This window comes from Lacerta agilis, chromosome 10 (genome assembly GCF_009819535.1).
Source record: "Lacerta agilis isolate rLacAgi1 chromosome 10, rLacAgi1.pri, whole genome shotgun sequence".
Classification (NCBI taxonomy): Eukaryota; Metazoa; Chordata; class Lepidosauria; order Squamata; family Lacertidae; genus Lacerta; species Lacerta agilis.
In genome coordinates, this window is record NC_046321.1 from 33,741,501 (window position 1) to 33,766,783 (window position 25,283).

The following is a 25,283-nucleotide window of genomic DNA, read 5'->3' on the forward strand; positions in this document are numbered from 1 at the left end:
GGGTGAAAGTTGCGGCCTGGTGCAGTGGCCCCCTCCTCCTTGCAGCTGGTTGTTGGTTTTGGCCTTGGTTAGAGCTGCCATATGTCCGGAATGTGGCAGACGAAAACAGTGTCGAGGCAGAAATCTGGACATATGGCAACCCATGTTGGAAGTCTATTTTTTGGCTGCCAAAATAAAAGCTCAACAACTTTTGTGTCAAGATTTTCACTTTTTGAAATATGGCAACCCTATCCAGCCAGTATTTTAAATTTGTATTGGCCAATAGAGGCCATGGAGCTTCCAGTGGCAGACCAGAGTGAGGAAGTCTTCACTCTGATCAACTGCTGGTATATTTAAGTGGGCTACATTGGGCTGAATCCTTAGTCTAGTTTCTGAGGGCGGGGTGAGTTGGTGTATCACCTCCACCCTTGAGCAGGTGCAATATCTCAGGGTACCCTGGTAAAGTGGTCTGAGTGGAAGTTTCTGTCCTGGAAACCGGGGGGAGGGGAGGCACAAGGCAACCATGACATTTTCCTCCCAGCAGACAAGAGCATCAGTTGCAAACCAAAGGGAAATGGATGACGTTAATTTGGTATTGAATTCTATACAGTAACTACAGGAGAAAATAATTCAACACTGCAGATACGTAGAAGCAGTAGAAAGAAATGTAAAAGGCGATATCCAGGAAAGCACCCTAAATATGTTATAAAACAGTTTATTTTATTTTGCTCATGCATCTAATGACTATGTTTTCATTTCAGCAATGCGTTTATGGCAATGCATTTAACAATTTTTGGTGAATGTCAAAGTCTATTTGTTAGCTAAGTTAAAGCAGAAATAAAATCACAAAGCTATTGGGAAAGAGACGGGAAAGTGTCTAAATGTTATTGCCAACTCCAGACATTAACAAATGGTGTGAGTCTGACATATGGATATTACTAGTTTAATACTGTTAAGCAGAAAGTGTAGATTTATTGGAAGCCACCCACTTCCAAACTGACCTACAACAGAACATGAGCTTAGACTCTATGTAAGTCTAGAGCACCAATGAGACACACAAAACTGTTCCTCATCCTTTCCCTTCAAAGTCTGAGACACACTGCCTTGCAGGCATTTACTATCCCTTGTAAATGCTTCAGAATACATTCTAATGAAAGGCACTGTGTTAGGAGCACTGAACTTTAGCCAATAAAATAAAAGGAAAGAGCACACAAGCAACAAAAAACAATATTTGTCTTGCAGACAAGGCAATGTTCCAAGTTCCCAATTCAGTTCAACTTGTGCCAATGACCGGGATGTAGGTATTTTAGGAATTGCATTTCAGATAGTAAGGATAATTTTATTTGGTTTGTATGTTAATGTGAACCCACCTAATCAATATTTGCTGAACAAAAATGCAGCTCTCCTTCAAAAGCAGCACTTCTATGAACTTTGTGATGCCATATACTCCAACCAAAAAACGTGTATATAACTGCCTATATGAAGGGAAAGGGCCTAATTTCAGAAGAAGAAGATGGAAGCCCAAGTGTTTTGCTATTAAAAAGTTAATTTCTGTTTTGAAAATTACTGTAATAGATCTATGATTTTAGTAATTAACTATTTGTTTGAAGTACTGTTTGAAGCATTAAAATGTTCTAAAAGCATTATATTAGGAAAAATTGCACACAATAATGCATATCCTAGAAGAAATGCATGTGAAAATACATACTGTACACACAACTGAAACAAACTGGCAAATTAGAGACTTCCTAATTTCAGATGTTTATCTGAACTCCCTGACATTACCATAGTGTTGCTGAGAATACAAAGTGAGGATGGGGAGATAGGTTTGTGAAATGGTAGTAAATAATGTGTTGAGAAGTTTGAGACTATGCTTCTCATTCAAACCTCCAAAATAAACACAGAGAAAGAGGCTAGATGACAGCAGAAATATAAATGCTCCAGAAAGGCAGGTCAAAGTGCAAAGCAATACAAGTGCAGGATAGTCTCTCTCTCCACCCCCACCCCCCCAATTATTTGATGTCCTAATCCTTCAAGATATTGACAAACTCCTAGAGGTCAGAGAAATCCTGCATGAATTGCAGTTCCATCCAAATAAATATGTGTCTGTGCAATTAGTTATGCTACTGGGACGTTTTCACAAAGGAGTGTATGTTGTTGCAGCTCCACAGGCAAGTGATCTTCTGTGGTTAGCCTTGCTACAGATGCTATGCTTCTATTTTTTCTTCTGAATTGGCAACTGGATACAAATGGAATCCCTCTATGTGCCAATGTTATCCTAGTGCCTCAGATCGCTCACCTGTTGTAAAAGCTGGAGAAATCCAATCCATCAGGTAACAACCCCCCCCACACACACAATGTTTTGTGTCTTCAAAAAATGTGAAAATGCTACCAACATGCGGACAATGCTCATTTCTATTGCTTCTTGTCATCAAATACCAAGGAAGCAATCAATACCATTGAATGCTACTATTGGCGTAGCCAGGGGCCCCAGCTGCACCCAGATTAAGTAAAACAGTAGAAATACTTAACCAGCTGACCAATCACATTGGCTCTGCCCCCTAACAAAAGTCCTGCCCCCCAACAAAAATCCTGGCTACGCCCATGAACACTGCCTTGGTTTGATAATGGGCTGGATTACAGTTATTAAATTTAAGACAGAGGTGCTGTTGGTAACCAGAAAATCATATTCAGAGATTGGAATGCAACCTGTTCTGGAAGAGACTGCACTATCCCTTTAAGAGCAGGTTCATAGTTTATTTGTGCTGCTTGACCCTATGCTGTCCCCGAATTCTCAGCTGAGTGGTGGCAACGAGTGCATTTGCACAATTATGTTTAGTGCAACAGCTGCTACTTTTCCTGAGTCAGTCTGATTTGGCAACAGTTATCCATGCCTTGGTCACTTTACATTTAAACTATTGTAACATGCTCTATGTGAAGTTACCCTTGAAGAACATCTGGAAACTTCAACTGGTGCCAGAAGCAACAACTAGGCACTGCCTAACTGGTGCTTGGCATTTGATCACAGTACTCTGATATTGAAAGAAACTAAGGTAAAGGTAAAGGGAACCCTGACCATTAGGTCCAGTTGTGTCCGACTCTGGGGTTGCGGCGCTTATCTCGCGTTACTGGCCGAGGGAGCCCGTGTACAGCTTCCGGGTCATGTGGCCAGCATGACAAAGCCACTTCTGGCGAACCAGAGCAGTGCACGGAAACGCCGTTTACCTTCCCACCAGAGCGGTACCCATGTCCTTTCGAAAGAAACTGTACTGGTTGCCAATTGTTTTCCAGGTTTAATTCAATGTATTGTTTATAACCTCTATAGTCCTAAACAGATTAGGACTCGGTTATCTAAGGGGTGGCCTATCCATTATTTTCCTATCCAGTTATTAAGATCTGCAGGAGGCCCTTTTGAGGATACCCACCCACCCAGAGAAGCATAGGTGTGCATGAGAGGGCTTTTTCCCATGTTGTTCTCAAATTGTGGAGTATGCTTCCTCCTGAGCTACAATTGGTCTCCACTCTTTTTGCTTTTTGGAAAAGGAGTCAAGACACAGCTTTTTAAATTTGGCATTTTAAAGATCTTGTTTGTTATGTTTTTGCACTGTGTTTTTATTTTAATATTTTTACTGTTTTTAATTTATTGTACACTGCCATGGTGTTTCACAGAAAATCAGTATAAAAGTATATGAAATAAGTAAAATCTGAGTAGCATTCTAATAGTTTTTATAGTATTGTGGTGCTGGTGGAGCTACCTTGCTCCATTTTCACACTGTGACACCACCAGTGTGATGCAGCTGTTGTTGGTACTCTCATGGGATGTTTTGGAGGAACTTCCTGTAGAAATCACGACCATCCAGCGACTTGATTTTCATGGTGCATTCCATGAAGGATGTGAATGACAGTGCAGTTGAGTGCCTTTACGTAAAAACAATGCCTAGCTATGCCTTGGATCCCAGTGTTTGTGCAATGATGATGCCCCAAAGCACAGGATCTTTGACAGTGATCCTACACTGCGGAAAACCTGAGCCTTGGATCTATGTTCTTCCACCAAAGCTGTGTTGCTACAAAACCCAGGCCATGCAGGAATTTTAGCTGAGAGATTCTGAATTTGTGTGTGTATTAAAAACATACCAGTACCCATTTCTACTGCATCCGATTCCTGAACTAGAAAACCAATCCAGAAAAACATTTGTATCAGGGCAGTGAGCACTTAATATTCATAATACAAAAATAAAAATTTAGAACAAGCCCCCAGATTCTTCTCAGCAAGCAAAATAGGAAAGAAGGAAGGATAAACAGCTATCCGCCCGCCCCCCCCCCCGACAGGTAAGAAGTAGCCTGATGGTAAATATGCACCGTTGGCACATAAGGTTTAAGAATAAAAAAAACACAGCTGCAGGTACGCAACCTGAATGCCTCAGCCCTAGCAACGAAGAGGGGAGGGCAGCGAGGAAGCGCCTTCCCTCCGCGTTCGCGTTAACAGCCCCGAGGAGAAAGACGAGAGGAGAGCGGCGCACCCTCGCCGCTCCTCCCGCCGCTGCTCCACGCGCGCCTTGGAGTCGGGCAGGCTTGGCGACGCGGAGCACTAAGGGAGGCCGCGCTTGCAGCTCCCTCTCCGGCCGCTAGCTGTCGCGCTGGCTCCGGTCTGTGCGGCTGCTCGTGCTCGGGAGAGCTCTCTTCTGCTGCTGCCTCCGTCGCGCTCGCTCCCCATTTGGAAAGCGGAGTCGGCCCAGCAGCATCCGGACTCGCACCGCGGCGCAGCAAAGGAAGTAGCGCGGCAGCGGCGGCCGTGAAGAGCGAACCCCCGGGGAGCAGCCATGTTGGCTGGCGGGATGCCGTGACTCTCCTGCGCCGGGAAGGGAAGGCGCCCGCGGAGGCCCTCCCGCGGCACCAGGCAGCGCAGTGAACAGGAAGCGGCTCCTGGGCGGCGGCAGCGGCGGCGGCGTTGGCACTGGTGGGCGGGGGGTTCGGCTACCGAGAAGGAGGCGGCTGCAGCGTGCCCACAAGGAGGGAGCCTAGGACAGGGCGAGAGCCACCCCCAAGTCCCGGAGCGGCAGAGACCCGCTGCTGCTGCTGCTGGTGAGTCGGGGGCGCTCCTCATTGTCTCCGGTGCGCACGGGTCAAGGGCCTGGCGGGGAGATCAGGGGGGTGGGGGTGGGGAGGCGCCGTGGGGGTTTGGGGCGATGGGGTCGACAAATCTCGGCGGGGGGGGGGGAGGGAAGCCCGCCTGTTGGGGAAGAGCAAGCTCCTGTTTTTTCAAGATCCCTCGACTGTCTCTCATCAGATCCAAAACACCTACGTATAGATGCGGAAGGGGGACTTGGAATCTGTGACTTTCTGCCTCTTTCCCTCCACCCCCTCCAGGATGGACAGGGAGAGAGGGATAAAGTCCGGACTGCGACTGCGTGGGAGGGATGGGACGTGGTGGCGATGTTTTGGGGTCGCCCTGACTCCCCTCCCGTGCACTCGGATCCCCCCCAGTGGGATTTCAGGGTTCGGATTCTCTCTCTCTCTCTCTCACACATACACACCCGATCCCGGGTTCTCCCGCATTTCCGGGCTGCGCATCTTATCTGTCAAGGACTCCCACGGAGGGGTCTGGGTAGCTTTTGCTGGTGCGCAGCTTTCTGGTGTCCGTGTCAGCTGTGAAAAGCTGTGCAGATAAAGGCAGGAGGGGGTTATCACGACACGGAAGGATTAAGCATTGCTCTCTTCTTTGTGAGGGTTTGGGGGGGGGCGGTGCGGGCGGCGGGGAGGCCGCTGGAAAAGGAGGAGGGAAAAGGTCTGGGTTTTTTTTTATAGTTTGCCCCATTAGCTTAGGCCCCGTGAACAAAATGGGATGGATGCCCTGATACTGTGCATTTCCTGAGATCCAACTCTCAGGATGGTCGTGGTGTTTATTTCCTGACCATTGCTCTATATATGATCTCCTGCAGCAGTGGCACAGTCTGTCATTCTCTTAACATTCCACGGGTTCCTCGCCTTTACCCCCTTTCTCACTGTCTCCTCCCACTTCTGTCCCGGAGCGCTTTTTAAATGACAGGATATACGAAACACTTACTGACCCTGAACCTCGGTGACCTCTCTAGTCAACAAGCCCCCCTTCCTCTCCAGGATCTGTAATGTCACATATTCTGTGTGAGTAAAATAGCCTGTTCTACAAGAACAGTGGAGCCTACTTGGTATGAATCACCATTTGAGATTATGTAGAAAACATCTCAGTGTAGGGTTTTTAGAAACGGATTAGCTTCTTTCTGCTCTTTGGCTGGCCTTGAACGCCTGCTTATTCTTTTTATTGCAACAGTTTGGGTAGCAGCAGAGAATGTTCAAGTTCTTTAAAACTCAGTTGGCGTCTTGTTTATACCAGCTGTATGCCAGCGTTCTAAAGACCTTAAGGAGAAAGTAAGAGAGAAACTAGAGCCAGATATTTCTATTCAGAATTCTTTCTCCTTATTTGTGTAGCGCGCTCAAACTAAAATGAAAGTGTGAGTATGTGTATGCGAATGTGAACATACGCTTGTACATATTTGAATGTGTATATCTGGAATTATGCATAGATTGCATTCCACTGTTGTAATGAATGTATAATGGATTGATCTGCTGTTCCTTAAAATGGAAAGTTTAGTGCTTTTTAAATGGGTTGTAACCCTTAGCTTTGAGTTGATTTTGTTCCTTGGTATGTTTGCCGTCTTAAAGGGGGCTGTTCGAAGTTTAATTTCTGTTGCACTGGTGATATTATGATAAAATGGGAAGATAATGGGAATTTCCTTCCTATTTTATTAAGGCAACAGATACAACCCAGTGATATGGATAAAAATAAACTTGTTCACAACAATATTTTTTTTTAAGGGGTATACCTGAAAAGGTGTGGTAAGTATGTATAACATAAGGGTATGCTAATTAGGAAGCTACAATTGGCTTGGCAGCTGCAACACCCTATTGAGTATACACCCCTATAGGCAATCCCAAGTTCATTTAAATAACAGAATTACTTGAGTGCAACAAGCTTAATACCTGAACTTCTTGGCTGAACAGAAATCTGAACTTGACTTCTGTGTGTCAAAGCTGCACCTTCTATTCACTGCGGCATGCTGGCCCCCTGCCATACTGTATTTCAGTTTAGCTGCAGTATGAAACTTGCAAAAGATTTTGGGCTAGATGACCAAAGAATCTCTCTCTTCTTCTGCAAAAGTAGATTAATGATTACGGTAAGAAAGGCTGAAGATTCCAAGCTGTCTAGCAAGGCAAGCACAGTGCTTGACCCCAAATGTGAAAACTGAATAACTGTCACAACTCTACTACTAGTTCAAGTTCTGCACTTGTTTAGGATAAATATAAGTAAAAAGGTGGAATGAGGGTGTGGATTGTTCACTGATCTTCCAGCACAACCCAAAGCATGTTTATTCAGTGAGGCCTACTGTGGAGAACTAGCCCAATGCCAGGTAGGGGTTAATTTTTTCTGACAGTTAGAACCCTCAGGGGCGGGCTTAGCCTGGGTATAAAACACCCCTCCCAGTGGGCAGTGAGTTAGTTAAGTGCGGGGAGTTGAAGTGGGAGTCAAGAGATAGAGCTGGGAGTTTAGAGTCTTAGGTGGATGTTAGCAGAGAGGATAAAGAGATTGTGAAACGCGTTGTTATTGATATTTAGTTTACTATTAGAGGTATTAGGCCGGTAACATCTAGAGGTATTAGGCCGGTATAGGACAACTGTTTTAAGCTTATTGAACAACCTTTTATTTATCAGCAACCACAAGCTTTGTACGCAATAAACATCTTTTTAGTTCACAATATCCTCGTCTGTGGTGAATGAAGTAAGCAGGATCCAGCTAGTAGTCTGAAGGGCTGCTGCTGGGAACTGTTTGTCGTTGGTGCAGCACTCATAGACCGTAAAACGTCAGGGGGTGGGCTGTACAGGGCGAAGGGCCCGCGACATTAAAGTGGTGGCAGCGTCGGGATACGAAAGATTGTCATAAAGTGGTGGTCACGTTGAGATCCAAGATCTAAAGTGTTGGCAAGAAGTGCCAAGGTACAAGAAGGATTTAAGGGTTACGCATTGTGTGAAGTGTGAGGCTTAAAGAGGATTTAAGCAAACTTCTGTGAGACTCTACAATCTAGTCAGGAAGGGGATCGCATACACCTGGAAAGGGAGAAGGGGAATTCAGAGAGGAATTACCTGGCCCTAGGGTGTGGTGTGATAGCGCCTTAGACTGTGAGATTGTGAGAGAGTTACAAAGATACTTTGCGTTTGAAACTATTTCAGGCAGAAAGGTTTATAGTGAGAGGTCGGAAAAGTACGCTGGACAAAGTGCACTGAGGCAACTTTAGGTGTGACTTTGGACCTAAGCTGTGGAAACTAAGCCTGAAGAAATAGTTTAACTGAAACATCCTTGATTTAAGTACAGAAATAATACCACCAAATAACTAGAAAATGCCACCTAGAAAGACTAAAACAGCTCTTAGGGACTCACAAGTAGAAAGCTCTGAAGAAGAAAATGGGGTTTCCCAGATGGAAGAAACCAGTACTGAAACAGTTAACAAAAATCCTGCTGAGGGGACGAGTTTTAAAGCCTCAGAGGAATTTGAGAAATGGAAGCTAGAACAAGAATATAAACTGAAGGAATTAGAAATGAGATTGCAAGCTGAGGAAAGAGAGAAAAAATTACAAGCTGAAGCAAAAGAGAGAGAATTAAAATTACAAGCTGAAGCAAAAGAGAGAGAATTAAAATTACAAGCTGAAGCAAAAGAGAGAGAATTAAATATTGAGAGAGAGAGAGAAAGGGAGGCAATGGCACTGAAAGAGAGAGAATTAAAGTTCCAAGCTGAGGCAAAAGAGAGAGAACTAAAAGAGAAAGAAATGACCTTAAATATAGAGAGAGAACTGAAAGAGAAAGAAATGACCTTAGCTATTGAGAGAGAAAGAGAACGGGAGGAAAGAGAATATTTATTAGAAATGAAAAGACTTGAATTATCAGCTGTAGATAATAGAAACAACAACAATAGTTCCACACAAAATCCTAGCAGGGTGGATTTAAAAAGATTCCCTGACTTCAAAGATAAAGACGATCCTGAAGCGTTTATCATTTCTTTTGAGAGGGCTTGCGAAGATTTTGAAGTAAAAGATGAGGAGAAAATGCAAATACTGAGAGCGCGTATTAGTGGAACATTAACAGAGATTTATTCTCAAATGCCATCTGATCAATCTAAAGATTTTGAAGCATTTAAACAGTTGGTTTATGTTAGATTCGGAATTACTGCAGAACAACTGAGACAAAAGTTTAGAACAATAAAAAAGGTGCGTGAGGAAACATTCGCTCAATTAGGAGCTAAAACAACAAATTATTTAAACAAGTGGCTAGAACAGGAGGGTGCTGATTCTGTGGCAAAAATAAAAGAGGTGATCGCATTGGAACAATTTTATGACACGATTAATAGTCATTTGAAGTATTTAATTAAAGAAAGACGCCCTAAAACCATCCTGGAAGCTGCTAATCTGGCAGATGAAATAAATGAAATCCGAGAACACGCTTATGATGCCCCAAAATATAAGGACAAACAGTGGGAAACAAATAAGTTTAAGAGAATGCAACAGCCCACAAAGTTTACCACAGAAACTGCCAAGAAAATTTTTCCCGCCAATGCAAATGTTCCCCATAACACGCCTATGACAACGGGGGGGACTGAGGGAAAAGTAAATAAATATAGTGAGGGTAAAAGGCCTGAATTAATCTGTTGGCAATGTGGGAAAAAAGGCCATAGACAACTGGACTGTAGAACTGAAATCAGAACTAGGAGTGCAAATACTATCCCTCAGAAGCAGACATATTGTGTCCAAACTGTGGAGACAGAGCCAACTGCCAACATGGTTGCCACGACAACCGAGGCCCAGTCAGAGGCTGATGAGTTACCAGTGGCCCAAGTTGTGAGGTGCTATATAATTCAACAAGATGACATGCTATTACACAAAACAGGAGAAGAAATTTGGGTGAATGGTAAACCATATAAAGGCTTAAAAGACACAGGGTCTCAGATTAGTATTGTACATCCTGATTTGTTAAAGCCAGAAGACTTTATTAAAGGCAAAACAATCAGTTTAAAAGGAATATCAAAACAGCCAGAAATCTTGCCAGTCGCATTAGTTAATCTGACATATAAACAATGGTCTGGAAAATGGCAAGTAGCAGTTTCACCAGAAATCCCAGCTCCAATGTTAATCGGGTGGGATTTACTTGACCATGTACAGAGTGCATTTGTAATAACTAGGGCACAAAAACTGCGACAGTTACCTCAGGAGGAAAGGCCTGATACAATTGTTGAACTGACACAAGATACAAGTATAATGCCAGTTACAAATAGTCAAGCAGCTAGTTTTGCAGCCAAGCAGAAACTAGATACAGATTTACAGAAATATTTTCAAGCCACAGCCGTGAATACAGTATTAACCCCTGAAAGCCCGGAGCGGTTTATAGTCAACAATGGGTTGCTATACAGGGAGATTCTTTTAAAGCCTAATAGAGGGGGTAATGAGATCCACAGGCAACTGATAGTACCTACTGAATTCAGAACCAAGATAATACAACATGCACATGGCAGTATCTTTGGAGGTCACTTGGGAATCACCAGAACCAAGCAAAGGGTGTCCCAAAATTTCTTTTGGCCTGGGATGGGCAAGCAAATAAAGTTATTTTGTCGAACGTGCCATACTTGCCAATTACAAGGACATGGGCAAGATAAAACGAAAGCACAATTATGCCCCTTGCCTATAATTTCCCAACCCTTCCAACGCTTAGCAATAGATATTATTGGACCACTGCCAAAAGCCAGTCGCAGGGGACATCATTATTTATTGACTATTGTGGATTTTGCGACTAGATATCCGGAAGCGATTCCATTACGAAACATAGAGACTGAAACAGTGGCTTCAGCTCTAATAAGTTATATGTGTCGGCTAGGGTTTGCAGAACAGATCGTGACAGACCTTGGAGCCTCATTTACCTCTAAACTGATGCAGCGTTTGTGGGAGAGGTGTGGGATAAAACATATCACCAGTACCGCTTATCACCCTCAGACGAACGGCTTGGCAGAACGTTTTAATGGAAGCCTGATAAGAATGCTGAGGGCATATGTAACGGAACATCCTCACAATTGGGATGACAATATTCAAGCCTTATTATATGCTTATAGATCCATACCCCAGGAAAGCACGGGTTTTAGTCCCTTTGAATTATTGTTTGGGAGAAAAGTCAAGGGTCCCCTAGATTTATTAAGATTTAATTGGGAAGGACGGCCGGTTGGAGATTCGGAGAATGTAGTTGATTATCTATTTAAATTGCAAAACACTCTCAAACGATCACTAGAACTGGCAGGAGAACATTGCAAGGTTGCTCAGCACAAACAGAAAGTTTGGTATGACAAAAAGGCACGTGTGAGATCTTTTGAGCCAGGACAGGATATTTTATTAATCAGACCAGTAAAAGGGAATAAGTTACAACTGACCTGGGAAGGTCCTTTTAAAATCATTTCAAAAATGAATGATGTAAACTATATAATTCAATACGGTGAAGGCAGGCGGGTCGTGCATGTGAACATGATAAAGCCTTATTATAAAGCGGAAGGGTGGTCATTATTTGCTATTAAAGAAGATCCCCAAGACATGCCAATACCTTGTTGGGAAAGGGAGAAGAAACCCTGTCCAATAACTGACATTAAGTTGGACCCCCAACTAACGCAGTCCCAACAAGAAGATGTAAAACAAATTTTGACACACTATGCACCCACGTTCAGCAATAAACCAGGTATTGCTAAAGGGGTAATGCATCAGATTGATACGGGCGATGCCAAACCCATTGCATTGGCTCCGTACAGGATTACAGGCCATTATATAAAGACTGTAACCGAGGAAGTTCAGGAGATGTTAAAAGCAGGCATTATTGTTCCTTCGAGCAGTGCATGGGCAGCCCCTGTTCTTTTATTAGATAAGCCCGATGGAACTATAAGATTTTGTCTGGATTTTCGCCGTCTTAACCATGTGACAAAATCAGATGCCTATCCTATGCCTAGGCTCGACAATTTAATCGAGAAAATTGGAAGCTGTAAATACATATCTAGTTTGGACTTAACAAAAGGATACTATCAGATTCCAATGCACCCAAAAGATAGGGAAAAGACCGCTTTCAGAAGTCCTATCGGTTTATATGAATTTACAGTCATGGCGTTCGGTCTAAAAAACGCACCAGCCACTTTCCAACGCCTCATGGATAAAGTTTTAAATGGGTTATATGACTTTACAATTGCGTATCTTGACGATATCGCCATATTTAGTAAAACTTGGGAGGAGCATAAAGGGCACTTAAAAATAGTGCTACAAAGAATCCAAGAGGCAGGCCTAACCATCAAGGCGGCAAAATGTCACATTGGGGGCAGTTCTATCAAATATTTGGGTCATATGATTGGGGATGGGCAGATTAAACCCTTATCTGCAAAAGTAGAAGCCATCGCGACCTGGCCGAAACCCACAACCAAGAAGAAAGTGAGGGCATTCTTGGGACTGGTGGGGTATTATCGTAAATTCATCCCCAAATTTAGTGAAATAGCTGCTCCTTTGTCTAGTCTGACAGGGAAAAAAATAACAGACCCCATCACGTGGACAGCAGCCTGTCAAACTGCTTTTGACAAGCTGAAGAACGCACTGATATCCCAACCAATACTAGCTACACCTGATTTTGGCAAGCCATTTACGGTCTACACTGACGCGTCTAATGATGGACTTGGCGCTGTGTTATGCCAGCCGGGAGCTGAGGACGAACTACATCCGGTCGTCTACCTCAGCAAAAAGTTGTTGCCTCGGGAGAAACATCTGTCGACGATCGAGAAAGAGTGTTTGGCCATCATCTGGGCTCTGCAACGTTTAAAGCCGTATCTGTGGGGACGAACATTTGAACTTTGTACGGATCACTCACCGCTGATCTGGCTACGATCCATGAAGACCAACAGCAAGTTAATGAGGTGGGCATTAATCTTGCAAGACTTTGATTTCACCATCAAATCAGTAAAAGGAACCCTGAACATTGTGGCTGATGCGTTGTCTCGAAAACCAGGGAGCCACGGCTGATCCGAAGACAAGACATCACCACAACGATATTGCATGTCACTGGTACTATGTAATATTGCATGTATATAATGTTCACAACCATATGTACTTTTACTGAAGATGTAACTGTTTATGTTATAGATAGGTAATATAGGTAAGAGTTATAAAATGTATTGTTTATGTTAATGTTTAAAAATGTTGTTTGTATCAGAGGGATACTTTGGCTAGTAACTCCTCTGATACAAACCTAAAAAGGAGGGAGGTATGTGGAGAACTAGCCCAATGCCAGGTAGGGGTTAATTTTTTCTGACAGTTAGAACCCTCAGGGGCGGGCTTAGCCTGGGTATAAAACACCCCTCCCAGTGGGCAGTGAGTTAGTTAAGTGCGGGGAGTTGAAGTGGGAGTCAAGAGATAGAGCTGGGAGTTTAGAGTCTTAGGTGGATGTTAGCAGAGAGGATAAAGAGATTGTGAAACGCGTTGTTATTGATATTTAGTTTACTATTAGAGGTATTAGGCCGGTAACATCTAGAGGTATTAGGCCGGTATAGGACAACTGTTTTAAGCTTATTGAACAACCTTTTATTTATCAGCAACCACAAGCTTTGTACGCAATAAACATCTTTTTAGTTCACAATATCCTCGTCTGTGGTGAATGAAGTAAGCAGGATCCAGCTAGTAGTCTGAAGGGCTGCTGCTGGGAACTGTTTGTCGTTGGTGCAGCACTCATAGACCGTAAAACGTCAGGGGGTGGGCTGTACAGGGCGAAGGGCCCGCGACACCTACTTCCTAGTAATCCATTTGGATTGCTATCTTTGTCTCTTCTCTTGAAATGAGAAAAAGGGTATGATGTATGAGGGGGTGCTAGGGAGAATATCATTTTTATTGAAATTGATGGCAAAGATCCAGACAACAGAGGATCAGGGACTTAATATGTGTCTTCTAGAAGCAAGCAGATTAGAATCTTTGGAGTATCTGACATCATTTTCAATATGATGGCTAAAGTTAATGGCTTTGGTTGAATTGCTTTCTTGCTTGTTTTCACAAATATTTCCATTGATTTCTGAGTGTGCTAGTACTGGATTTCTGACTTCATCATGACAGTTATTGCATGATAATCTTCTGCACAACCATTTCTTTGGTGTTACATGTGTGTTTTTGCATGCTTATAACTGAAATACAGTATGAAGCATCCATGAAAAATAGCAAGCAGTGCTCGTGCCTAAGCGTTTCATATTTTAAATTCCTCAGGGGGTAAAATAAAAGAACCATTGAGAACCAGAAGAAATATTTGCTGTGTTATTTTTAGAAAATAGTTTGCCTTTCCCCCCTTCACTCAAAATATGGTAGCCTTGAATATTAACAGAGTTTGCGGATTCACTGAGCAGATACCTCAACTTCTAAAATTATACAGTGGATTGTATTTTTGGTCATTAATTCACAGTGCAATCCTATATATGTTGACTCAGAAATAAGCCAGGTAAACATTGCTAAATAGAATGAAAAGTGCATGTGAGCATACTTTATATTTATCAGATGCTACTTCATTTTATGGAATACCTGGGTCTGCTTTTGATTTCGACTGATCTGTACCATGTGCTGATAGATACAGCATTAGCGGCCCTTCCAATTTCCAAAGCAGGCTGCCTTCTCCAGAACGTTTCATATAATTGATCCCTATTTTCTCTGCTTCCCCCACCTAGCTTTCTCTTTTGGTGTGAACTTTTGTCTTCTACTTTCCTTTGGCCTCTTAAAGGATTCTTGTGTACATTTGTCATCTTCCCTTGCAGATAGGTTATGTGCCTCAATAAATCCAGTATAGCATACATCTAGCTTAGGAGGTGGGATGACCAATGTCTGGATAATGAAAATATTGTAGTTTTATTCTTCTCCCTACATGGAGATGCTAGGGATTGACCCTGGGACTCTGTGCATGCAAAGCACATGCTCTATAGCCTGTCCTCAAAGAAGAAAACTTATATTTTAAATACGTATTTTCAGAACCTTATTATTTATATATTTAGAAAAATATTTATAAAATGCTATTTCGTAAAAAGAAAAGAATCATAGCAGTTTACAACAAAAATACAATAATCTGGCAAAATAGAAAAGGTCCCAGCAGACATTTAAAAGTCAAAGCAGAAAAAATTAACATGTTTAAAATATTAAGAAGAGTGTCCAGTAGTCCAGTACTGTAATATACTGTTTTATAGTCTTTATTAGAAAGATTAGATAATATGAAATTCTTTCTTCAGTATGATCCATTTATACTTTATATTGTAGTGTTTGTGATTCTTTAGTGAGCCAGTGTGGTATAGTGGTTAGAGTGCCTGATTAAGAGCTGAGAGACCAGGGTTCGGATCCCCACTTTGCCATGAAGCTCACTGGGCCAGTTACCGCCTCTCAGCCTAACCTATCTCACATATTTATTGTGGGAATTAAATGAGGAGGGCCAGGAGGTGGGATATGCAAGCAAAGCAAGCAATGAATGAATGAATGAATGAATGACACACTTTCAAGCATTGTGCAGTTTGCACAACATCCCAAGTATATTATTCATTTGCAGTGGAGTATTTGTGCTCTAATTGCTTTTCATTGCCCAACAGCAACACAAATATGAGAGTAAAAATGTAAGGAATATGATAGTACCCATTTAGAACCTGATAAGGGAAATGAAAAACTACGCTGTTATTTCTAACTTGGGGGACCAATATAGCCCTGCTCTGTAGTTCCTAGCATAAAAAGGAATCAAAGCAGCACAACCATAAGATGTATATTATACATGGGGAATTATGGTAAAGGTAAAGGGACCCCTGACCATTAGGTCCAGTCGTGGACAACTCTGGGGTTGCAGCGCTCATCTCGTTTTACTGGCCGAGGGAGGCGGCGTACAGCTTACAGGTCATGTGGCCAGCATGACTAAGCCGCTTCTGGTGAACCAGAGCAGTGCACGGAAACGCCATTTACCTTCCCGCCAGAGTGGTACCTATTTATCTACTTGCACTTTGACGTGCTTTCAAACTGCTAGGTGGGCAGGAGCGGGGACCAAGCAACGATAGGTCACCCTGTCGCGGGGATTTGAATCGTCAACCTTCTGATCGGCAATTCCTAGCCTCTGTGGTTTAACCCACAGCGTCACCCGCGTCCCTAGCTATACTTAATTGGGCCTAAAATCCATGCAATTACTATTTTATTGGAGGATTAAAAACAACAGCAACATGGTTTATAAATTGTTTCTGAACCTTTAACGAGATGGCGGATTAATGATTAGTGTTCGTTCTAGACCAGAACATGTTTGCGTTGCCCTTAAGATTGCTAATTTGTAGGAATTACTTAATTTTGCTTTTCCACTTCTCATTTAAATTAACTGGAATATATAACTCTGCTTCTTAATATACAGTGGTACCTCGTTTAAGAACAATCCTGTTTACGAATGATTAGGTTTATGAACTCCGCAAAACTGGAAGTAGTGTCCCGGTTTGCAAACTTTACCTCGGTCTAAGAACAGAAGCCAAACGGTGGAAGGGCACAGCCGGCAGGAGGCCTCATTAGCGAAAGTGTGCCTCGGTTTAAGAACAGTTTTGGTTTAAGATTGGACTCCGTTAATGGATTAAGTTCGTAAACTGAGGTACCACTGTATATAGCTGCTGAATATGTTTTGTGATAGTTATGATTACATACTTGTAGTTGTTTATAAAGCAGAAGAACTGTTTCTAGGTAGAAGATTTGATGATGGTTATATGTTTCAATTTTGTCGGTGAAAGATTTTGAGGTGATTCTTACATTTGCTTTGTCCAGCCCAGTTTTTTTAGTCACCAAATTACAGAGCTTCAGTCATTTCCTTTAAATTTTTGTTTACTGGCAGCACAGGTTTTCTTAATCTAGACACACCCTGAATTTCCTTTATGAACGAATCCACTTTTCAAACATTTTTTCTGTATGTTTCCCCCACAAATTTATTTTTCCAGTACAATATGTTCTGCTTTGCGCTTAGAACCTATGTAATGCTCTTTGTTTGGATATGAATCACACAACTCTCTAATATAATAAGTATTATGAGATAAAGTGGTTAATCAGGCCCATTGTAACATAATAATAGCTAGCTTAACACTTTAGAAAGCACTGAGTTTTGCTGCAAATTATTTCCTTTGCTATGTTGCTGTGTAATGGATTTTCCAAATTGGAAGCCACCTCATTTCTTAGCAACATGCACTTTGCTTAGCAAGACTAGAAGTGGACAACCTATTGACACAGAGAAAATCTCTCAGTTAATTGAAACAAACAACATGTGAAAGGGGACTGGCTGGGAAAGGATAGAGCTTGATAAAGGCTGTTTTGAGGATGAAGCATCTTTTCAGAACTGTTTCGTTCTTCTGTTTTACGAGCTAATTTCCTAAGGTTGTTGTACATCTTGCTACTTTCATCCATTTATTTGCATCTTGCCATTCCTCCCAAAGAGTTTCAGGTGTTGTTGTTGTTGTTGTTGTTAAAATATCTACACCTCCCTATACCAATAGATCTCAGGGTGGTAAAATAAGATTACAGTATTAAAAAAAACACAAACTACATAATAAAAATAAGAACAAAGACAACCCAATAATCCCCCCTTTCACAATACATTTAAAAGGGCATTGGATGTCCATCAGCCAAAGGCCTGGTTAAGGAGGAACGTTTTTGCCTGGCACCTAAAGGTGTCTAATGAAGGCACTGTGGTGGTTCGCTCAACCTGCACAGGTCCCCTAGACGTTTAATGGTCCGTTGATACCTGCGCTCACCACTTTGTTAATTAACCGCTGCCACCAACCAGTCTGTCTGGTATTTACGTCACTCAGTTCAGTCAAGGAGAATATTGGAACAAAACTATTTTATTTGAAGTTTAGTACATAAGCATGTGGTTTCTGAATAAATAGTTCTTTCTTGGTTGTGTTCTTGTTAACAACAGTGCCCAACACTTTCTCCCGCCCTTGTTCCTACTCCTTCCCTTGCCACCCTCCCAATACCCACAACAAGCCCCCAGACAAAGACCAAGACCCTGACCAAAAGACATGATCAAAGGACCCCCTTCCTTCCCCGGGAGGGGTTTATATAGCCCACATAACTCCGCCCCCTAAAGGTTCTTACTGGTTATTCCTTTTAACTCCTCCAATGCCAATCCTAAGTTTGGGTGATCTCCACAGGCACCAGCCAAATCTCCTTGGGGAGAGCGTTCCACAAATGGGGAGCCACTCCAGAAAACACCCATTCTCGTGTTGCCACCCTCCTGACCTCTAGCGGAGGACATACCCAAATAAGGGTATCAGATGGTGATCTCAGGGTCTGGGTAATCTGCCTAGGCCAGGCTTCCCCAACCTGGTGTCTGCAACATGGTTTGGACTACAGCTTGTTCCTGTTCATTGACTATATTGGCTGGAGCCAAAGGAAGTTGTAGTCCAGGCTGGTGTAGGGTTTTGCAGTTTTATTCCATGAATACAGGAGCCCTGGAGGTAACTTAACAAAAAGTCCTTCCAAACCATGGTTTGCAATCTGGGAGCCAGCTTTGGGAATGCACACACCCTTCCCGCTCTGGCACAAATTGCTCCCGTCTTTCTCTTGCCAGTCTCAGTAGCAGTTTGTTCGTTTGTTGCTGAAGTGAGCACATTTATTACATTTATATGCTGCCTTTCCTTCAAGGAGGTCAGCACTACTACACCTGCACTGGTGCTAGCCATGCCAGTGGACTGTAGGGAGACTTCCAACACCTTTGCCTCCCCTAATGCCTCCTGCATCTGCCACCAAAGCCAGAAGCTGTGAGTAAGGTCAGCAGCAGTCCATGGAGGAAGCCCTAAACGGCAAGGACTTACTGGTAACATCTGGCTTCTATGAAAGCTATTTCCAAGCTAGGAGATTCAACTTAAGAGTGAGAGAGTGAGAGTGAGAGAGAGAGAAAGAGAGAGAGAGAGATAAATATACAGCTTTGCCCTAGCCAGTATTTCTTTATCTTTTTTATTGTATTTTAAATATAAACATATTCTGATAACTTTAGTATGTATGCAGAGTATTTATTTACTTATTTTATTAAATTTGTATACCACCCTTCATCCGAAGATCTCAAGGCAGTTCACAGCACAAAAATACAAAAAATACATAAGAACAAGAACAAAAAAACAACAACCCAACAACCATAACTCCCATAATCTGTAATTATGAATACTCCAAATAAATATACAAATAACCAAGGGTTGGTGTAATTTTCTAACATTTTATTAAGATGAAATCTGGTGTTTGTTTGTTTTTATTTATAACATATATAAACCACCCACTTTTATATGTTTTATAAACATATAAAAATATGTACTATGGATGTGTACAATACAATTATTAAAACATCATAAAATATAGAAAATTCATTCATTAAGTGAATAACACTCTGTCCAACTAAAGTGTTGGTGCAGATGCACCTCTGACAGGAGAACGGAATGGGATTGGTGCCAGAGAGGGTAGGAGCATTTTTCTAAGTCTGGCTCATGATCTGTAAACTGCAGTTTGCATGGAACCAACATGGTGGCTACCTTCTGAGGTAGATTCCGAGGCCTTGAAGTTTCAGTGCAGTCTGAACCATGTCTACTCGAGGTATAGCCTAATGAATTCAGTGGTGGTAACTTCCTGGTTAGCTTACAGCAGCCTCAGGCTGTATTCAGACATGGCTATTACTGTGTTAGTTTTCCTGGTTATAATGCTAGCACTGCTGTCCTAATTTCTAACATTCTTTTTACACCGTAGCGCTTGTTGTGTTAATGGATCTGTGCCTTTTTAAAATCTATATACCACTAAATTTTAAGCAGCCAGAAAGAACTGTATGCTGGAACACCGACCCAAATTTTGCCACATGAAATTACAATGCAAAACTCCCTTTAGAAAATAACAGGATTGCAAATTGATTTTTTTCCCCTGGAAGAAGTTAACATGAAAGTTGGTGCAATACTTTTGCTAGATTCCACTGGACTTCCAGAAGTGGCTTTTATATCAAGTGAAAGATCACAGAAAATGTGGAAATTAACAAGCAAGACAGGGTAGGGAAAACGGAATAAAGCACTGTCTGAATTGATTTTAGGTGTCCCTTGTCTAACACTTCCTGGATATACCAAATTGTCTGCCTTTTCTAAATGACAAAATTTGTGGAGTTCCTTTTTGCACTCATCTATAGTTAACATTACAGTGGTACCTCTGGTTATGAACTTAATTTATTCTGGAGGTCTGTTCTTAACCTGAAACCGTTCTTAACCTGAGGTACCACTTTAGCTAATGGGGCCTCCCGCTGCCACTGTGCCGCTGCTGCACGATTTCTGTTCTCATCCTGAGGTAAAGTTCTTAACCCAAGGTACTACTTCCAGGTTAGCGGAGTCTGTAACCTGAAGTGTTTGTAACCTGAGGTGTTTGTAACCCGAGGTACCACTGTACAGTACTGCTTATTCATTGTTGTGTCACGTTGATTGGCTATTCTCACAGTTAGGTTCTAAGTCTAATCCATGCAAACTGTGCAAGCACTCCTTTCTATCTCTCTTTACTGTGTGTTTGTGTGTGTGTTTGTAAAGTTAATGAGAGTCACCTCCTGCTGTGAGTCAGCAGGAATGTGGAATTTATTCGAGAGTTCAACAGGGATCAAGATATGAATCTGGATGCTCTGTTACAGTGCAAATTTCCTAGTCTTCCAGATAAATACCAAAGATGAGAATTATGCTCATCTTGGCACTCCTCAGCTTCTCCCTCTCTAAGAATGCATTGATAATTTTAACGTACCTTCTGTCTCCATTCTGCTCCTGTTCATGGTCATGTAAGGGTGTTGTATCTTAGTCTAAGCACAAGTATCCCATTTGCATTGATGTGAAAACGTGCTGTAGTCTTTCTTTGAAAATGCTTTCCCCTGCATCCTGTTGGCATCAACCTCTGTTCCCTTTCCTAAGGAAGTTAGGAAAATGAATATCTATTTGAGTTTTCAGTTAAATGAAGGTGAACCATTACAAAACAACAGGTCAACACCATTAGGACTATGCAACATGATTAAATAAACTACCATTAAATAGGAAATTGGAGGTTTGTGTTTGCTGACGGGCCTCAAGCCATTTTCCTGGCATCATCAGCCACGGGAGGTTTTTTTTTAGGTGAGGGTGTAGACTAGACTTTGGCCCCAAAGCGCCAGGGGCGTGCGACGGGTGCGGTGTGCCCCAGGTGCCACCCTGATGAGGGTTGACAAAATGGCGGGCGGCACTCGTCACTGCATGAGCCATGCGTCCGCCCGCTGCCTCCCCCCTGCTGCCCCCACGCGCCGCACGCCATGTCCCTACACATGCTGCATCTCGTCCCTATGGGATCCGCATCTCGTCCCTATAGGGACGGGGCGTGCCACGGTGCCCACAGGGATGGCATGGGATCCCAAGTGCCCCATTCTGTCCCTATGGTCGCTGAGCGCTCTGCTCCTATGGGTGGTTTGCCCCGCCCCTGGGCACTCCGCCTCAGGTGCCTGAGAGGTCCATGGGGTCATGAAGAGTCAGACACGACTAAACAACACCAAAGCAAACAGAATGAGCTATTTCACACAGTTAAATGGATTACTTCTCTCCTGTGGGTGAAATCAGAAAGGGAGATTGGCTGATTTTCACCCCTCTTCTTAAATCTCAAACTTTGCACGTAGAAACACATGGTTTCCTCAGTGAGAGTCAGTGTAGTGGCTAGAGGCCTGAAGCGAGATTAGTGCTGCACCCCATAGTTGCCTTTGACTGGACTTAACCGTCCAGGCGTCCTTTACTTTACCTTTACCTAGTACAGTGGTACCTCGGGTTACATATGCTTCAGGTTACATACGCTTCAGGTTAAGAACTCCGCTAACCCAGAAATAATGCTTCAGGTTAAGAACTTTGCTTCAGGATAAGAACAGAAATCGTGCTCTGGCGGCGCAGCGGCAGCGGGAGGTCCCATTAGCTAAAGTGGTGCTTCAGGTTAAGAACGGACCTCCGGAACGAATTAAGTACTTAACCAGTGGTACCACTGTACTGTACTAGGACCTGGGAGACCAGGGTTCAAATCCCTACTCAGCCATGTAGTTCAGTAGGTGTTACTCTCCTATACATGCTTAAATTTAAGTCCCACTGTGCTCTCTGTATGACCTCTTTTGCTATGGCTGTTTGCATCCCTCCCAATACCACATTTTGCAATTGTATGGTTTTATGTTTTTATTGCTGTAAATCGGTTTGATTTTAAAAATATGATATAGAAGTATAGAAATATTTATAAATAAATTAGCAAACTTTGTATAGCTGTTTTAGGAAGGTTCAGCCTATAGAATTTATTTTACATAATTTTGGTCCTGAGAGACTCCTAAGCCACCTTTGAAATAGATACAACAAGAAATGCAGAAATGCACCATCATCATACAAAAACAGTATAGCATCAGCAGTACCCAATTTTTTTTAAAGAGGGAGGTTGTATATACTTACTGAAAGGCTGTGACCAAACCAGGAAGGCCTGCCTTGGGCAAGAATTCCATAATTGCTGTGCTACACTGAAAACGCATAGTCTGTTGTATATTCCTGACTCATTTTAAAGGCAAGTAATATGGAGCAGGGCATCAGATGTTGACCATACTGCAGGTAGAGGCAAACATGAGATCAACTGGTGCTTCATATATTTTTACCCAAACCCATTTAGGCCTTTGGTTGGTCGCCAGTGGAGTTGATATAATATAGAAGTTACATGCTCTGTGCAGCAAATTCCTTTTGGAAGTTTGGCCACTGTATTTTGGACCAGTTGTTTCCAAACACTTTTCAAGGGCAGTCCTACAAGGAGTGCATTACTGCAGTCTAACCATAGTGTTTTCACAGTAGGTATAAGGGTGATCATTCTTCTAGAAGAGCTGGTGTCGAGCAGAGGTGGGAAACCTGTGTGCATTGTAATTCCCATCGTTCTTGACCACTGGCCATGCTGGGTTGGACTGATGGGAGTTTTGGTCCAACAAAATTTGGGGGCTACAGGTTCCCCACCCCTGGTAAATACCAAGACCTCTATTCACTGGTCACCATTTTATAGAGAATTTTGATCAATTACCCTGTTATAATAACCCTGTTAAGTTCCCTTGGAAATCTGTGGCACAATGCCTCTATACAGTAGTTTGTTTGTTTATTAAATTTCTATACCGCTCTTCATTCGAGGATAAAAGGCCGTTTACAGAATAAAAACACAAAAAATCATAACATGGTAACAAACAAAATAAAAGCCCTTCAAAGTTTAAAAGGCCATAGATTGTTTAATAAGCCAGGGGCTAATTAAGCCTGAAGTTCTTGCCCTACGCTTGACTGCAGGCATAAGCCATTCTTTCAGTAGACAACTTTGGGGAAAGGGGATACAGGAACCGAAATAAGCAAGGCAATTCACCCAATGAAGAATCTCTTTTTCTCAGAGAATCTCTAAAAAACCTGGAGGAAGCTGATTGCTGTTTACCCGCCACCCCCCATGTTATTCTTTATTTTATTTCTATAATTCCCCCCCCCCCTGTATTTTTAAAGAAAGGGCTCCTGTCATTTGAATCCCAGCTCTTCAGTGGCATGAGAGCATTTGTGCACTTCATGTCCTCAGAAGCAAGACCAGGGTCATAAGTTTCTTAGGAGCTTTGTTCTTTGTAGAACTGATTAGGTGTTTAAGAATGCAGTTAAGATTGGTGGATTTAAAATTTCAAAGTCCACATTATGAAACATTTAATGAAGCAGGCTGTAACATTATTGAGCAAATTGCCATGATTGACTATCACCCCTCATTAATGGTATTACTGTTGCTAGCAAATACAAGGAAGCATGGGGCGGGGGGCAAAGAACTGGATGGAGTGGGTTGCATTTCTTGTTTATTTAGTGCAGATGTCATTTACTTCCACTAGATTTTTGGGAGGTAACAGTCATTAAGTTGCATAAATGTAGGGTCTTCAATATGAGTTAACTAGTTAATTGGTGCATTGACTTGCTTTGCTGAGCACATACCTGGTAGTTCTGACAGTTTCTATTTTTTATTTGTTTTGGGGGGGAGGGGGGCAGAGAACACTATACAAATTTTACTAAGCTTTTTGGAATCTGTAACCAGTTGCAAAGAATGAAAAGATTAAACAGCTTCACCCAAAAGATGTCTTGTGGAAATCAGAAGAAGCTTATTTTGGTAGAATTACATTAGAAGACAATTACAGTTTGGATTATATGACTGACTGAAAATAGTGCATCACAAAGAAGTGTAACTTTCCCCTCGCATATGCTGAAGCACATGCAAGAAGTAAAACGATTTCCATGGCACGCTTCCCATGCTCGCTTAATGCACACTGGGCTTGTTACAAATTCATGTCAGGAGTATCAGCATATGATTTATGTTGTGTAAATCATAAATACTTTATTCAGTATTTTCACTGCTCATTTAACAGAATCTTCTGGCAGTACTTGAGAGGGAAACCAATCCCCTGAAGAACTTGCTGCTATCGTCAGCAGTATCTCCTCATTAATGCCGTCTGCAGTCAGGGCTGCACTTTGTCTGCTTGCTTTTGAAATAATGTTTTACATGATGAATAAAGAAGCCTCTGTTTATGTTGTTTCGAAGTATCAGGCTTTTTGTGAGAAAGTGAACAAGGGTGGCATGTAAATACGATTAGGCTCCTATAACATTTGTGAACTATTTAGCAAAGCGATTTTTCTGTTTCAAAACAGTGTTGTTATAAACTTGAATGCTTGCAAATAGGGGATGTGGTGTGTCTTGAGCTTAATAGGCATGCATGAACTTAAATACTATTCATTTACAAGAAAATAAATATAACCCTCAGTTAAAAGCAATGGCATAAGGTTAGGATGATTTTAAGGCAAGGAATGAAAATCTGAACAATTCTAGTCTTCTGTAGAAACTAGGGTAACCTTAATTCTGTGCTTCAGCTTTTAGCAGTAAAAGGAAACTGTGTTCTATTAGCTGTTTATTTCATGTGCTAGTTGGGTTTCCAATCAGTTTCTGAAGTGTCTTGGTTTATTTATTTTCATCACACCACATGACTGGGCTAGCAAAATTATCATGCTGATTGTTCATAATAGGGATTGCAATAATAATAATAATATGTTTTAATAGATTGTCTTAATTACATATCATAATGGTTAAGAGGTCTTTTCATTCTCTATAGTTTTTAGGTGTTAGGGACTAATGATATAAAATCATGCTGTAGTCAAGTATTT

At 42.1% G+C, this 25,283-nt stretch overlaps 1 protein-coding gene across 1 annotated transcript in view; it reads left to right on the forward strand.

Moving 5' to 3' along the window:
• The first annotated feature begins 4,961 nt into the window (after window positions 1–4,961).
• Window positions 4,962–25,283, forward strand: part of CDK17 (cyclin dependent kinase 17) — a 77,534-nt gene continuing 57,212 nt past the window's right edge. Inside the window, 1 exon segment of the mRNA XM_033161442.1 lies at window positions 4,962–5,061. The gene's annotated coding sequence lies outside the window, so the exon portion shown is untranslated.